Genomic DNA, 16011 nt, shown 5'->3' with positions numbered 1-16011 from the left:
GCCCCCTGCTCGGTTCTTCCTCCAGCTCCTCATTTGCTGGCTGTGGACCTTGACCAAACGGCGGTGACAACGGCACCTATCTCATGGGCTGTGGGACCATGGGATTGCTTGTTCCCGTGAGGCACTCAGAGCCATGCCTGGCACACAGCACGTGCTCCATAAATCATAGTTGTGTTGTTGCTGTTATTGTCTCTCTCTCGGGCCAAAAGGACTCAGTGGATGTGGGGACACCCCCGGATACTGGCACAGACCCCTGCCCCGATTCCTTCTAGAGCAGGAGGCAGAGCAGAAGGGCGACAGGGAGAAGTTGCTGAGTGATGGCTGGTAACCTGCCCATCCCAGCATTATGCAGGTCTCCACTCGAATGCCACCTCCTCCAGGAGGCCTTCCTTGACCATCCGACCTGAGACAACCTCCCCGACCTGTCACCCTGTGCTGCTGTCTTTCCAGCACTTACTACTTTCAGAAATGACTTTGCTAACTTTTGCAAGGCTGACCTCGGTCTTCTCCTCGACTATGGGGAAATCATGGAGCCCAGATCTATCAATCGTCTTCTCCCAGGATCCCCAGCACCTGGCCCAGGGCCTGGCATCCAGCAGGTGCTCAGGAAACATGGGAAGACACACTTGAGCCCAGGCAGGCCAGCTCCTCCCCACCCTACTCGCCAGCATTGCTCTGAGCCCTTGGCGGTCTCATTTATCTTCTGACCCGGTCTGGGTGGCTCCTCACACGCAGGGAGCGCTCTGTTCTCTGTTGTGTGTGTGAGTGCTTTTCGTTTCTGACGCAAAATATGGGACTGAACATTCATTCCTGCACAAGTTCACTTTGACCCGTTTTAGCCCAGCATTTTGTGAGCACATCCTTCCACATGCGCGTAAGCTTCAAATGCGATAAAATCTCTGACTAGGTCAAGGCCCAAGGAAGACCCTCCCCACCCACCATGGCATGACTCAGAAGGACCCGTCCCAGGATCTGTTCAGCAGAACATTAGTCTCTACTCCCTCCCCACGCCCCCTAGCTGCTCTGGGGGACAAAAGGAAGGTTCCTCAGCATGCTGTATTCCCTGCTCAAGAGAGAGCCAGAGGGCCCGCCAGCATATTAAAGGCTCTGATAAGTCCTGCAAACAAGAGAGCAGCTTAAGCAAGCTTCCCCTGGAGGGTCCAAACTTCTCTGCTTGGACTCACTCACTGTCTGGTGGAGCTGCTCTGCAGAGACACCCGCACAGAGAAACACCACTCTGGAGACCCTTACAGGTTGACCATGCCCGTAACGTGGTTTTTGGACTCACCAGGAATCCACCAAAAGTATATTCACCCACCCCCAAGTCCAGCGTCTTCCGCCAAGGGCACAGCAGAGGCCACCTGGCACTGGGCTGGACATGGCCGGTGAAGTGTATTCTAGTCAGCCTTACCCTTGAAAGGCAGCGGGGCAGGGAAAGGCGGGGCTGGAGAACAGCCCGGAGTCGCCCTCCTGCTAAAGCCACAGGGCTCTCTGAAGTCCAATTCAAAACACCTGGTTTTCTGTACAAGTACAGGAAAACCTTCACGTGAGTGTATGGTACATATAGAGTAACGCACAACATAGAATGAAGAGTACGTGTCCAAAATATATCCAATATATGCGATACTTTTTTGAGTTCTTTTTTTAAATTTCTTAGATTCCACACGTAAGTGAGATCATAGGGTATTTGTCTTTCTCTGTCTGGCTTATTTCACTTAGTGTAATGCCCTCAAGGTCCATCCATGTTGTTGCAAATGGCAGGATTTCTTTCTTTTTGTTGGCTGAATAATATTCCAGTGTGTGTGTGTGTGTCTGTGTGTACACCACATTCTCCTTATCCGCTCATCCGTCCCTGGGCACTTAGGCTGCTTCCATGTCTTGGCGATTGTAAATGATGCTGCAATGAACACGAGGGTGCAGATAGCTTTTCGAGGTACTGGCTTGGTTTTCTTCAGATAAATACTCAGAAGTGAAGTACGGGGTCATATGGTAGTTCTATTTTCAGTTTTTTGAAGAACCTCCATACTCTTTTCCGTAGTGGCTGCACCAATTTACGGTCCCACACGTACAGTATTTTAATTAACTTTTCCCTGGGTGCATTTGGTACCAGCCCCCGACGTGTCTACTCATTTATTCATTTATTTCTCCCAGAGAAATCTGCTAGAATCTTCTGGGTGGTAAATGGCTGATGAATCGACCACAGGCTCTGCCCTCGGGGCGCTCACTGGCTGGCAGGGACAGACAGCGAAGTAGGGGCTGCAGTGTGGGACTCCGGGAGGAAAGGAGAGGGCCCTGAGCGGACGTGCAGGTGGACTGTGGCACCGAAGGCTGCGTGCAGGCGTCACCTGAATCAGGCTGGTCTACAACCCAGGAGAGGAAGGGTGTGGCCGGGGCGGGGACAGCCAAGGAGGGCTTGCAGATGTGACCCAGCAGGAGCCAGGGGATCAGAGTGACCTGGGCATTCTGGCTTCTAGACTGTAGGGTCAAGGGGGCAGAAAGAGCCTGGAGAGAGAGGTGGGGGCGAGGCAATCCCGCAGGGTTTTGTGTGCCAGACTGGGTTCTGCCTGGGAGGGGAGGCGTCAGGAGAACGCCTCTCCCCTGTCTCAGGGGAGGGACAGGATGTGGTAAGATAATCAAATTCTTAGCACATATAGAAATTTGCTGTGTCTCCAGCATTATTGTCAACAGAGAAATGGTGATTTCCCGACGTGTGCTCCCCGGGACGGCTGCATTCTTTTGCAGATACTCACAGCCTCCTGTTTGGTACTCCCCTGCCGGAATTTTTCCAGGGATGGGCACAGATGACCTAGGATTCAGGCCCTGGGGTCCACCCTGCTCTGTCTGCAAACTGGGTCACTGTGGTGCCTTTCTGGGCTTCTGCTCCTGGCGCATTTGTCGCCCCTCCTCTTGAGCAGTCCCTCCAGCAGCTCAGCCCCCTCCCCTGGGTGACGGCTGGGCCCAGGCTTCCTCATCTGGGAGTCCGCCTCCCACAAATGGCCCTGTCTTTTCACCCATCGAGGGCTGGGAGAGTGGAGCACAGGTCTGGTGAGCTAATGACGACCGGGACGGACAGATCTGAAGACCTTTCCGGAGAGAGAGACAGAAGCAAGGGGCTGGCCTGCTCCACTTTCTCTCTGCCATTTCTTAACAATACTCCATCTTGCCAGAGCAAAAGACCTATTCTTTCCCTATTCTTGCTTAGAACACAGCTAACAAAGGACCTTTTGTCTCGTTTGCATTTTTTTTGCAAGCCTCAGTTCATCCTGGGTTTTAGTTCTCCTGACACTATTCTTTGAGATGAGTCTTTTGTTATAATGTTCTCTTTCCAGCTCTCATATGGTAGACAGACACACACACACACACACACTCTCACACGCTTTTACACGCACAGCCACTCATTCATTCAACTGTCGAGGCTTTACAGATAAATAATCCAGGTCCCCACAACCTGGTGGGGAGAGACTGATAATTCACTTCAACACAAAATAAGGATGAGTAAGGTGCTGGACCATAAGCAGAGGGAGGAGATGTCAGCAAGGCCCCTCAGGGAGGGGACACTGTTGCTGCTGCGTCTTGGTGGGTGCAGTTAGCCACCAGTGCACGTGGTAAGAGCTCCCGCTTGCTGATGCCTTACCAGCCATGCACCGAGCCTGTCGTGTGCCTTGGTTTATTTAATCCTCCCAACAACCTTCAGAGGTGGGTATTTCATTATTGTCATTTTACAAATGAGGAAACTGAGGCCTGGAGAGAGGTCAGTTAACTCACCCAAGGTCCTGCCACTGGGAGGTGGAGCCGGGATGTGGACCCAGGTTTATCGGCCTCCAGGGCCCTGCTGTGCAACCACCCAGCTGCATTGCCTCTCACCAGGTGGATGGGAGAGGAAGGGCATTTCCAGGCTGAGGGAACAGCATGTGCGAAGGTGTGGAGGCAGGAAGGGGTAGATGGTGACCCTTGAGGAGTGGTCAGCAGTGCGCTCTGGCCTTGCTTGGTGAGAAGAGAGACCCTTGGATGGAACTGAGGCAGGAGAGGAGGCTGGGGGCCTGCACATGCCTGCCCCTGGATCCGGTCTCTGTGCACCTGTTCCCTTAGCCAGGCTCTGCCCAGGCACATGCTCCCTGCGCCTCCACTTGTTCCAGTTGTCCATCAAGAGGCTCCCTAGTTCCTCTGGATGGAGACAGCCAGATGTGGCATTCTGAACCCAGACGGGCTGTGAACTGCCATGCCATGGGGCTGGCAAAGGCAACTTTTTTCCATCTGTATGTTTTCCAAATCATCATATATTTCAGCCTGTGTCACTGCAGATTGCTCACTCTCTGACCCATTGGCTTTAAATAGCAAAAGAAAAAAAAAATACAATGCACTTTGTGGTTTCCAGTAAGATACCGTAAATACACCCAGATAATATTCCGGTGCAAACCATTTACAGCGGCCGCACAGGGCGGTGGAATGGAATCTTTCGGGCAGGCTTGGACATCAGTTTATTTCCTCTCTCCCCGCCGGGATGGTTCTGGAGCTGGAATGCGCGGAGGGCGTCAGCCGGGCTCCCCGTTTCCATCTCGGGGACAACACCGTTCTTTACTGAGCACCTTCCAGGGGGCTGGGCTTCTCTCCACACAGGGCTTTCATTTACTCTTCGGGGTAGCTCTACACTGTCCTTCTTCTGGTTCCCATGTCACAGGTGGGGAAGCTGAGACTCAGGGAGCCGGAGTCCTTGCTCGGGGTCACCCAGCCGAGGAGGGATGGGGGAGCAGGGACTGACGCCTGGGCTTCTGGACGGCAAATTCACCTGGAGGTGCGGGAGGACTGAGAGTTACGGAGCATGTGGTAGAGGTGAGGGCGGATTCTGCACTCTGGGAGCCGGGAGACCCTAGTTCTAATCCCCCTGGTGTCGCTGAGTCACTGGTGACCTTGGGCAAGTCTCCCAGCCTCCAGGAACCTATCATTTCAGGAGGAACCCACAGACTTTATGTCTGTGGTTCTGGGAGACTTTTCTCTGATTCCGGGGACAGGAGGGGCCTCTGCCCAGCGCAGGACGGCGGGGCCGGCAGGACCTGCCGCTGCCCTCTGCTGCCCCACCTCCCCCCAGTCCCCTGCTCACCTGCTCCCACCACCGCTACGCCATGTCAGGGCCATCGCACGGGCTGCCCCTTTGCCTGGAGCCCTCTCTCCCCCCAGAGAGCCTCGTGGCTGGCTCCTCCGTGCTCAGAAGTCACCGCCATGGATGCCGCCCCCCCACCATTACTGCCCTGGTCTACGTTCTTAGAGTCCTCAGCTGCCGCTAGGTGACGTGACCTTGCTCTCTGTCCCTCCACGAAGCCAAGGCCATGTCTGAGTCCCTCCTCTCGGTTTCCTTAGACCCCAGCATGGTGCCTGGCACATAGTAGGTGCTCAAGAAATACCTGTTGAGTGCAGGAACAGGGCACGTGGCTCGGTCAAGGAGGCCGAGGGGAGGGCAGGGTCTGCTGAGGTTCTTCCTCAGCTCGCAGGCAGGAGGGCGAGGTGGATGGTCAGGGCAGGGAGGGGCACAGTCAGTGATGACCCAGCCCAGTGTCTGCTGCTCACTGGCCCCACATGGAGGAGCCGGGAAAGAGCCTGGGCCGGGGGGCAGTAGGACTACGGTGGGTATCATGACCTTGAGGCAGGAGAGCGGGTCAGACTCTTGAGCCGGGCTGACCGGGTTTGAATCCTTGGCGGGTTACATCACCTCTTTGGGCCTCAATTTCCGAATCTGTAAATGGAGATGATAATGATTCACACCTCATAGGGTTGTTGCCAGGATCGAGTGAGTTGACCTATATCGAGTGCTTAGGAAAGAGACTGGCAAATAGTAAGCGCTTTATGCCTTTGCTATTCTTATTGCAAACCACGTGCCATTGGGCGCATCCTCTCACTCCATTTCTGCAGCCTTAAAAGAGACGTCGAGAGCCACCCTTGCAGATATGTCACAAGAGACAAAGGAGGTGGCATTCAGAAGATCCCCCAATGTGAGGGGCTTCCCCAGGCTGAGCGAGGGGCTCCCTGGGAGCACTGAGCGTGGTCAGGGTCCAGGGCAGTGCTCTGGAGTGCCTAGAGACAGCATGTGACCTCCAGGTGTGCATCCTGGCTCTGCCTGGGCCAGTCACCTCTCCGAGCCCCAGTTTCCTCGAGCATAAAGCAAGGAGCTGTCATTCACCTGGGGTGGGCGAAGGAGGCGTGGGTGGGTGGAGTTGAACACGGCCTCTTGCCCTGAGACTCTGAGATTTTAAGATTCTGGGATCCTTTTCTACCTTCTTTCTGCCATCAAATCCTTCTCTTAGCCTAGCAAGCTTAGCTCGTTCGATTTGAATCGGTCTTATAAATTATTTATTGATGTTTTAACTGACAACAAATGAATGGCATCTTTGATGGAAAAAAAGGCATTTTAGTAAAGGTCAATGGCTTAAGCCAAAGGAACGTCTCTTAACCGTGGGCTTCCAGCCGCAGTGAAGAGCCAGGAAGGGGCGGGGGGCGGGGGGCGGGTTGCTGAGGAAGGACACTGCCCAGCTTGGGCCTGGAATCCCAGTTCTGGCCAGTTTCTAGGTGGGTGGCCTCAGTGAATCACTTTACCTCTCAGAGCCTCACTTTCCTCATTGGTCAAATTGTGGAGAATGGTGTCTCCCCAGCAGGGCTGTTGGGAAATTCCACACAAAGAACCACGTGTGGGTCTGGCACACAGTAGGTGCCCAACAAATGTTACTTTCTTTCCTCCCTTCTCTCCCCACCACCCCCTCAAGAAAACCCCAAGCCTCTGGCTCCCTCTGTGCTAATACCCTGGGGAATCAGTGGGAGGGGCTGGAGTTCCTTGCTGCTCCGCCCCGTCGCTGCTCCACCCCTGCCTAGGCAGAGCCGCCTGCAACCCAGGGGCTCATCTTCCTGAGTTATCAGCCAGCACCATTCTCCACAGCGCCTACCGTGGAGCCTGGCAAACGGCAAGCACTCAATCAAGGTCACATGGTTGCTGGCCACTGTTTGGAGCTTTCTTTCATCCATTCCTTTATTCGTCCAACAGATACCTACTACCTGCACCTACGGAGCATCTACCCCGTGTCAGGCCTGGGGACATGGAGGGAACATGGGAAAGCGGTGCCCTCAAGGACATTCTGTGGTAGGGGGGTGGGGGCATGTGTGCAGGAACAGACAAGAGCCAGAGAAGTCTAAAATGGCAGGAGGGCTGTGGAGCAAGCTAAGATGGGAGGCTCCCTCCGCACCTCCAGAGGTGCCTGTAATGTCACCGATTATAATCATTAGAGCAGTCATTGCCATTCATTTATGCACCAGCGCCAGCGCTGTGCTGGGTGATACCTGCTTCCTTCTACAGGGTGGGTGGCATTAACAGATATGGAACTGGAGACCCAGAGAGGTTAAGTGACTTGCCCCAGGTCATCCAGCTCCTGGCAGGGTGGAGATTGGAACCCAGGTCTGCTCATTTATTCATCCTTCACACATTATGGAGGGGATTGTAAACAGTGGGAGCGAGACAGACATGGTCCCTGTCCCCTTGCGAACCTGAGAGTTGGAGGGGCAGACAGGTGCTGCCTCAGCCCCACACAGTCGCCTCTGCGTGAGGCTGTCTTGTTCATCAGGGCGTCATGGAGCATGATGAGGCACAATGGGTCTTGGTGGAAATAATAACAAGCAACAACAAGGGCTAACATTTACTAACACGTACCACATGCCAGGAGCTGTGCTCAGCACCTTCGCCTCGTTCTGTGATTGCATGCACTCAGAAACCCATGATGCATAGGTGCTGTTATCGTGCCCATTTCACAGAGGAAGCAACAGATGCTTAGTAACAGGCCTGACAGTTACACAGCCAGCCCGATGCCCAGGACGGTGGTCAGTGTTCAGGGGAAAGGAGGTGGTGAGACTGGGCAGTCCCAGTCTAATGTTGGTGGGCAAGGCCAACGTCAATGGCGGGAACAACAATGACCCTTTGGTATCAAAGCATTGGACTTTTGCTGCCAGTGCCTGGGTCCCTGGGAGCTCTGAAGCCAAGAATAATGGTCCCTCGTTGTTTCTCAGGGGCAGTGGGTGCCGAGGTGAGGGCCAGCTTAGCGGAGAGGGGAGGGCCATGGCCTATGATAGACTTTGCTCTGGTCTGGGGGTTCACCTTGAACTCAGGAGAGTTCAAGTGGGGACCAGGATGCGACTGCCCTTCCCCCACCTCAGAGGATGTGATTGGGGATCCTGTGTGGCAACAGAAGCCACCATCATTGCTGTGTGTTTAGTTAGTTGTGGGTCCTTCATCAGCTGCATTGTCATGCATTGCTCAAGGGGCTCAGAGAGACCTGGGAACTATTACCTGCTGAGTGGTAGCTCAGCTGCACACAAAATTAGCACAAAGGGTGTTGACTGGCAGCCCCCCACCCTGCCCCTGGCCCCACCCCCAAGGAGGAGCCTGGCAGAAGGGTAAGCCTCAGACACCGGCCAGGGTCCCCACCCCATCCCCAATTTGCATCCTCCATTCTTGGTCTGATAAAGGGGACACTGTCTCCTTTTACTTCTGGAGGCTGCCAGCGGTGCCCGCTGCACCTTGGAGCCCTCATCCCTCGGGACAGTTCCTGCCAGTCTGTACAGGTGTCCGGAGGGTGACTGAGTCTGTAGCTTGGCTCTGCTGCCCACCAGCTGGGTGGCCTGGGCAAGCCGGATCTCTCTCTTGGCCTCAGTTTCTTCAGCTGTAGATGAAGATAACGAAGACTTCTGCTGCTTCCCTTCCAGCTCTCTTAAAAGGAACTGTTATTGTTGTCATCAATGGAAATGTTATAAATTTAGTATCTGAGGCCACTTCCTCATGCCAGTCTCTTTGCTAAGTGCCTTCCTTTGTTAATGTTTTCTAGTCCTTCAATCACCCTGAATTACGTGGATGGTTGTCATCCCTATTTTATGGTGGAGGAACCAGAGAACAGAGAGGTTAGGTGACTCACCCAAGGTCACACAGCTAGAAAGTGGTGGAACAGGCATTCCCTACCAGCCATCCTGTTCTATTTAGACTCTCCATCTGATTATTCTTTTCTCTGATGCCCCTGAGAGTCTCATCTCACTGCTGGCTGGCTGTCTCCTCCAGGATGCTATTTTCTTTTGCATTCGATGCTCTGTAGTAGTGTTAGCTGGGGCCTGCAGGCTCTATCTTTGCTCCTCTAGGGGTTGTGGGGTAGCACTGGCTTGGGAGCCCTTGGAACATGCGGGGATAAAATTGAGCCTTCAATCTGTGCAAAGACAGGAGTGTGGCTCCTGGTTCCCGGGATCTCCGGGCTTCCCACCTCCTGTCCTGGCCAAGGCAGGCCGGCTTGCCTGTTGGTCAGCTGCGCTGGGGCGGAACCCGTTTTCAGTCTGCCCTCTCCCCGGGACTCTGCCTACCCAGCGCTGTCTCTGTTCCAGTGTCCTGCCTCGGTGGGCTGGGTCCTGGGCTCCTGCCCTCGACACCCTAACTCGAAAGCTCCCTCCTTCGCAGATGCAGCAACGCGAGGCGGCCACATCCCTTCTGTTCCTCCTGGCCCCTGCGCTGCTGCCGGTCAGCTCTGTCTTCAGTGCACGCCCAGCGGCTTCCCTCGCCTTCCTGTGAGCCCAGCCAAGCATTAGGAAATCTCAGGCAAAATTAGAAAATCTTAGTAAAGATTAGGCAGCGTTTCTTAACTTCACAGAACAGAAGCGTTGTCGGGTATCCAGCCTGCCTGTGCGCTTGTCCACACTGCAGCTGCCCGTCAAGGCTGGTCTGTGCCAGGCCCTGGCAAACACATGCTGCACACGTGGGGTTTCTGATGCCAACATGATAGCGCGTGCAGGGTCAGGAACTCATCAGGTGCTTACATAATGCTGTTTGCAGGTCCCAAAGGTTGAGGCAGAATGAGGGGAGTGCCCAGTGCAGGGGCATCTGCTGGGCCAGGCCCCGGGCCGGGCATGTGTGCACCCTCGCCTTTAACCCCTCAACTCGTATCGGGCGGACAGTGTCGTGCTCCACACTCACAGACGAGGAGACAGGCTCAGAGAGGAGAGGGGACTTGCCCATGTCACAGTAAGCAAGTGGTGGAACAGGGATTTGCGCGTTCACAGGGATGCCGTGGATGGGCTGGCATGGAACGGCAGAGCAGAGGGGCTGGGCACGGGAAGCCATCCAGCCCAGCAGGTGGGCAGGCCAGCGTGTCTGCAGGGCGAGAGCAGTGACTGGGACCTGGGGGGCGGGGGCACAGGCTGTTTGTGTCTTGGCAGCCTGGGGGAGGGAAGCCACGAAGTGAGATGGATGCAGGGGACAGGGGAAGCCTATCCGAGTGCGAGTGCGGGTCTGAGTGACCTGGGGCTCGAAGCCACTTGCAGGTTACTCCTCCCCCTCTGCTTCAGCCATCCCCATCCCAACGCCCTGGAATTCTCCTTCTGCCTCAGCTTGCTTGGTCCGCTGAGCCCCATCTGCCTGCTCCGGGCTCAGCGGCCTCTTCCTCCAGGGTGCCCTCTCTGAACGCCACGCCGCCCTGATTCTGAGAGCAAACTTGCTGAGTGCTCACTCGGGGCGTGCACCACACAGGGCGTCCCATGGAGCGCGCTGGTTCATCTTCATCCTATGCAGTGGACGCTCTGACCCCATTTTGCAGGTGAGGAGACTGAGGCCCAGAGAGGCTAAGAGACTGCGTGGCAGCACTCCTGCACGCCGGCTACACCAGACCCTCCCACCCCCACTTAAAACGCCAGCACCACCCTGCAGGACCCTCGGAAATCCTTGTATGTAGCTCCCAGCCTCCTGTCAGGGTTGTCCCCAAACAGCTGGGAAGACCTGTGGGAAAGCAGTGCCTCAGCGGCTCCCTGGACCCCCACTGAACCTTCCGGCTGCTGTATCTGCCCCTTTCTGCCTGACCATGGGCGGTGCCCTCTCCCCTCCTCCAGCCCTGGCCTTCTGCATCAGATGGAGGCCTGAGGACGCGGGTGTGCAGGGGACAGGTCCCAGAGAGGCTCACAGTCCAGTGAGGGGGCCACCGAGAAAAGGAGGGGACAGACCTATAAATGGCAGGTGACACACAGCAGTAATAACAGGGGCCACAAGAACAAGCATTGCTGTATCAGGCAGGTGCCTTAAGCCAGGCATGGAGCTGAGAGCTTTACGTCGACAAACTCTTACGGTTCTCTGTCATTGCCACGAGAAAGGGACTATTGCAAAGTCCCCATCGTACAGCCGAAGAGACTGAGACACAGGGAGGGGTCGTCATGGGCTGAAAGCTACAGAGCCGGAGAGTGACGCTCTTGGCCTTTCTCCCAGTTCTGGCTCTGGAGCCTGTGCACACTTCAGGTGTCCAAGAAATGCTGCTTACAGTGTGTCGCCAGATGCCACGAGCATCGTGCAGTGCACGGTTCACACTGCCGTGTCGAGTGTGGTCGGGAGTGGGTGATAACCGACCAAAGTCCCCTCGTTTGGCCTTCCCGAGCTTGGGCAACCAGCCCACCTGCCTTTCTCCTCCGCTGCCCAGTCGACTGCCCGAGGACCTTCAGGATTGGGGTTGAGTGGGTGTGTGCATGATCGGGGGCTCGGGCATTGTCATCATCCCAAGACAGAGCGCTTCTTAGGGGCGAGGAATGAGCACTCCTAGGTCCTTGTGGAGCTGTTCCAGAGAGCCAGCTCCTTTCTTGTCCAGCTCGCTGTCCCCCGGCGGCCTGGACCTGACCCCAGTCTGCGCTCTTCTCCCCGCAGGGAGCCGGGAGGCTGCCTTTACGTACGCCATCATTGCTGCCGGAGTGGCCCACGCCATCACAGCGGCCTGCACCCAGGGCAACCTGAGCGACTGTGGCTGCGACAAGGAGAAGCAAGGCCAGTACCACCGGGACGAGGGCTGGAAGTGGGGTGGCTGCTCTGCCGACATCCGCTACGGCATCGGCTTCGCCAAGGTCTTTGTGGATGCCCGGGAGATCAAGCAGAATGCCCGGACTCTCATGAACTTACACAATAACGAGGCAGGCCGAAAGGTAGGCGGCCGGGAGGGGAGCCGGGCGGCTCCGGCAGAGATGCCGCAGGGTTCCTTATTCAGAATGGCTGGTGTCGGGTCTCCTGTGGTGAGCCACAGGGCTCTGCACACAGCCTCATTCTGCTTGACTCTGTTGTCAGTTCGCTGCTGGTCAGGATTTGTGGGTGCGTGATGCTTGTCAGTTACTGAAGCAGTTGAATAATTGAATCTCTGTTAAAACAAGTTGGATGTAGCTCAGCAAGATGGAAAGAGGGACAGACGTGAACTCTTATCTTTGGGTCCACAAAATCAGCTGTACATAACTCTGATTGTGGGGAGGGGTTGAGGTGAGTTCAGTAGGAGTCATCCCTGTGGAGCAGCTGCCAGGGCTGCTAATGTGTCCTTGGTCACCTTAGCCAAGATCTGGAGCTCAGAATAAAGGAGGTGACAATACCTTCTTCTCTGCCTCCTCAGATCCTCCTGAATTCTGGGCTTAGCTTAGAGAGTCAGGAATGTCCCAGGATGTTTGTAGCAGAGATGGCTGGGTTAGAAAGGGGACTGGACACCCTATCCTGCAAGGAGCCGGCTGTCCCAGAGCAAGGGATCAGATGGGTCTGCAGGCCCAGAGTACAGAGTAAAGGTCCATGGGGTGGGAGTGGGGGCGGGGTCACAAGGAGACAGGTCCTGCCGGTGTGAGGGCCAGCCATAGCCACTGAGAAATGGATTGAGTTACCAAGAAAGGAGTGAGCTCCCCGTCCCAGGAAGTATTTAAACAGAGGCAGTTTGAGGAGGCATCTTGGGGCACCCAGATCAGTGCCACCTGGCTCGGGGAGTCTCCTCAGCTGAGGCCTGAGGTTGGGAGTGGGCTCTGGAAGGCCTGTAAAGGTCAAGGTGCTCAGAGCCCACCCTGGGGCCCCTGGGCCCAGGAGGTGTTGGGAGAGGAAAAATGTCTGATGTCAGGCGGAGCTCTGTACAGAAGTGGCTATGGGCCAGGATGGATGGGGAAGGAGGGCTCGATGCTGCCTGGGCGGGGGACGGACCACTGCAGTGACAGGATGTGTGTGGCACCACCAGCGGCCACAGACACGGGCACCCAGGGGGGCTGGCAGGAGCAGGAGTGACAAGAACAGGGGAAAGTGTGCACTGGGCTGTGGAGGCCAAGGAACACAGACGGCGTCCATGGGCCCAACTTGCTCCAGCCCGCTGTGGCTGTGTGGGGATGCCGGCCCAGGGTGGCCACGTCCTCTGATCTCAGACTTAGACTTTCACGTGCACTCACTTCATTTTCAAGTTTTGGCATTTAAAACTAGTAGTCATCAGTAAATCTTAAAAATATAGGAAAAGTAAAAAAAGAAGATTACCATAGGGGCTCAAAAGCACACATCTGTCGGCTAAGTGTGGGCCTTGAGCGACAGATGGTCAAGTGGCACAGCTCTCGTTCCGCTAGAGCACGTCCGTGGGCCAGCTGTCATCTAGCCCTGGCTATGTCAGCTCACTTAATCTTCACGGCATCCCTCTGAACAGTGGCATCATTATCCCCATTTTATAGGTGAAGAAATTGAGACACAGAGCAGTTAAGTAATGTGCTGAGGGTCCCACAGCTAATAAGAAGCAAAACCAGAATTCGAACCCAGCACGTCTGGCCCTCGAGTTGGCGTTTGCGTACCACAGTCCGCTGTGGCGTGGTGGTCAGAGCACCGGCTGGCGGTGAGGTGCCAGGGCTCAGATCCCAGCTCTGTCTCTCGTTCCTGGGGAAGGAAGCAGAGCTGCAGGAGTGTCCTCAGGGCTGAGGTGAGCAGGGAAGGAGACACGGCGGGAGAGCCCTCGCCCCAGGGCCTGGCACACACCTAGTCCTCAGCATAGGGTGAGTTGATTGCAAGTTGTGCAAACATCTGTCATGTGGGAGGGAGTCTGTCTGGCCGGTGGTGCTGGGGGTAGCCCGCACACTTTGGAGGGGAGCAAGGCACCCAGGTGTGTAGACGAATGAGAGGTGCCAACTGGCCCTTCCTCCAGCTTTCAGAGGCCTCCCGCCCTCCTCCTCTCCAGCCTCTGGCCACATCCTGTGTGTCAGAGCCTCCCAGGCCATCACGGTGAGTCACACAGGCAGAACCGCTCACCTGGCCTGCGTCAGGATGAGGTCCCAGGGTACATGGCAAGGCCGTGCTGGCTCCGCCTGTCCAGCCCTGGCCAGAGCCCCTGCCCAGGGCCAGCATGTCCTCCAGTGTTCTCAGCCGTCATTCCTCCCTGTTTCTGTGGTCAGGTCACTCTTTAGGGCTCAGGTCCCAGGTCACGGTCTCCCACCTGCCCTTGAAGTCCCGCTTCCTGGAGGTGCGCAGAGGGAAGACAAGTGGCTTACTGCTCCCAGCCTCAGTTTCCTCATCTGTGGCTGCCTACTGGGGCCGCTGTCAGAATTACAGGAGAGAATGCTTGGCCCGGGGTAACAAAGGTTCAGTGTATATCCGGTGGGAGAGGGTTTTCTAAGCTACCCAGCTCCAGCAGGTGTGGGGGCCACGGTTGCTGTTCAGGGCAGGGCTTGGGTGATGCAGACGATGGGAGCTGTCAGAGGTCATAAGACCGACCTCAGGGGGCTTCCTGGAGGAGGTGAGCCCCAAAAGATGAGTGAAGGTGGGCTAAGCAGAGAAGAGAGGTGAAGGCAAGCCAGGTCTGGTGTGGGGAGATAGTGTGGCCAAAGGCCCAAGGATGGAGGCTGGGGCCAGTTCAGGGGCCCAGACTGGCTGCTCTGTGGGTCCCTGAAGGGGTAGCAGAAGCTGGGGAGCCTGGAAGGTCACCTGCCAGGCCAAGGGGTGAGAGCCTTGAGTTGCCCCCAGGTCTTCCTGTGGCTGCCTCCTCCTCAGTGCTCAGGCTTCAGCTCAGATCCCCCCCTCAGAGAAGCTCCCCTTTCAGTTCCTTCCTAGCCTCTCTGGGTGCAGCCTTGTTCTGGGGCTTGCTCCCTCCGTAAACCGTAAACGTGACAAAGACAGCGACCCCGTGTGTCCCACTCACAGCCACCCCCAGAGCCTGGCATACGGAGGCGGCCTATATGCCTACCGAGTGAATGGTTGAGCACATTATGGTCACTGGGGAGCCACTGATGGTTCTGAAGCAAGGGAGGGGCAGACGTCATAGAAATGGACCCCGGGGAGGCAGAGTGGTGTCTTAGGTGGGTCAGTCCTAGGGTCTGGGCAGGGTGTGGGCTGGGCCCCACCTGATGTTCCTGAGCAGAAGCTGCTCTCCCAGCTCGGGGAGACCCAGCTGAGGGGATGCGCCACTGCTGCCCAACTCCGCTCTGGTTTCCCAGGACCCTTGAGCGTGGCCTCCTGGGACAGCGGTTCAGCTGGGCACTGTGTGTTTTCCAGAGCCAAGAGGTGGAATTCGGGACTCCCCCGTGTGCACAGGGGAGGGCCTGACCAACTGCCATCTGGCCCCTTTGTGGTATGAGGGTGCAAGCAGAGGCCCAGAGAGGGTCCCTACTGGCCCTCAGATACCCACAGCAGTGCCACATCGCTCAGCCGGAGCATAGCAGGAAGGCGGTCTCCCACCCTAGCCCCTCACTCCTTGCCACGGGGCACCCCAAGAGCTCAGATGTGGCCCAGCAGTCAGGAGCAAAGACAGCCGCCTAGCCCGGAGTAAGGCTCACTGTGTATCAGCTCTCAGTCCCATCTCTTCCTGGGGCCTCAGTTTCCCCATCTGTCGAATGAGACTGTGACCCTTAACTTGTTCTGGATCCCCAGGTGCCAGTCAGGGCCAGGTGAGGGCATGCAGGAGGCCCCCCACGATCCTGCAGTGTACCATTTATTCAAAGGCCTGGGCCCCCATGCCAGAATCCCCCCAAAACAGGCTTCTGGGAGCCCCACGCACGGGGGAGTTGGGGAACGGGCAGGAGCAAAGAGGCCGGCCTGCAGCCGCTCCCCCCTGAGCGTCTTGGAAAGGATCGCAGATGTGTTTATCACTGGCTCCCTCCTCCTGTGTGAGGAGACAAGACTCAACCTGACCACAGGCTCTGGGGCTTGTCGGCAGCTGGTGAGAGAGAAGAGGAGGAGGCGGGGGAAGTCAGGGAGCAGATGCCGGTCCG

The 16011-nt window shown here is 56.4% G+C and overlaps 1 protein-coding gene and 1 long non-coding RNA gene across 2 annotated transcripts in view; one reads left to right on the top strand and one right to left on the bottom strand.

Moving 5' to 3' along the window:
* The window catches only part of WNT7A (Wnt family member 7A), a 101422-nt gene extending 89461 nt beyond the window's left edge, over positions 1-11961 (top strand). The window contains exon 5 of the mRNA XM_070237193.1: positions 11690-11961. The gene's annotated coding sequence lies outside the window, so the exon portion shown is untranslated. The remainder of the gene's footprint in view (positions 1-11689) is intronic.
* LOC138918010 (uncharacterized) overlaps positions 7660-16011 on the bottom strand; it is a 43238-nt gene continuing 34886 nt past the window's right edge. Inside the window, exons 2-3 of the long non-coding RNA XR_011426784.1 lie at positions 14057-14261; positions 7660-12170 (exon numbers count right to left, since the gene is read on the bottom strand). This is a non-coding gene — a long non-coding RNA (uncharacterized lncRNA). The remainder of the gene's footprint in view (positions 12171-14056; positions 14262-16011) is intronic.

Source organism: Equus caballus, chromosome 16 (genome assembly GCF_041296265.1).
Source record: "Equus caballus isolate H_3958 breed thoroughbred chromosome 16, TB-T2T, whole genome shotgun sequence".
Taxonomy (NCBI): Eukaryota; Metazoa; Chordata; class Mammalia; order Perissodactyla; family Equidae; genus Equus; species Equus caballus.
This window is presented reverse-complemented; position numbering and strand designations above follow the sequence as displayed.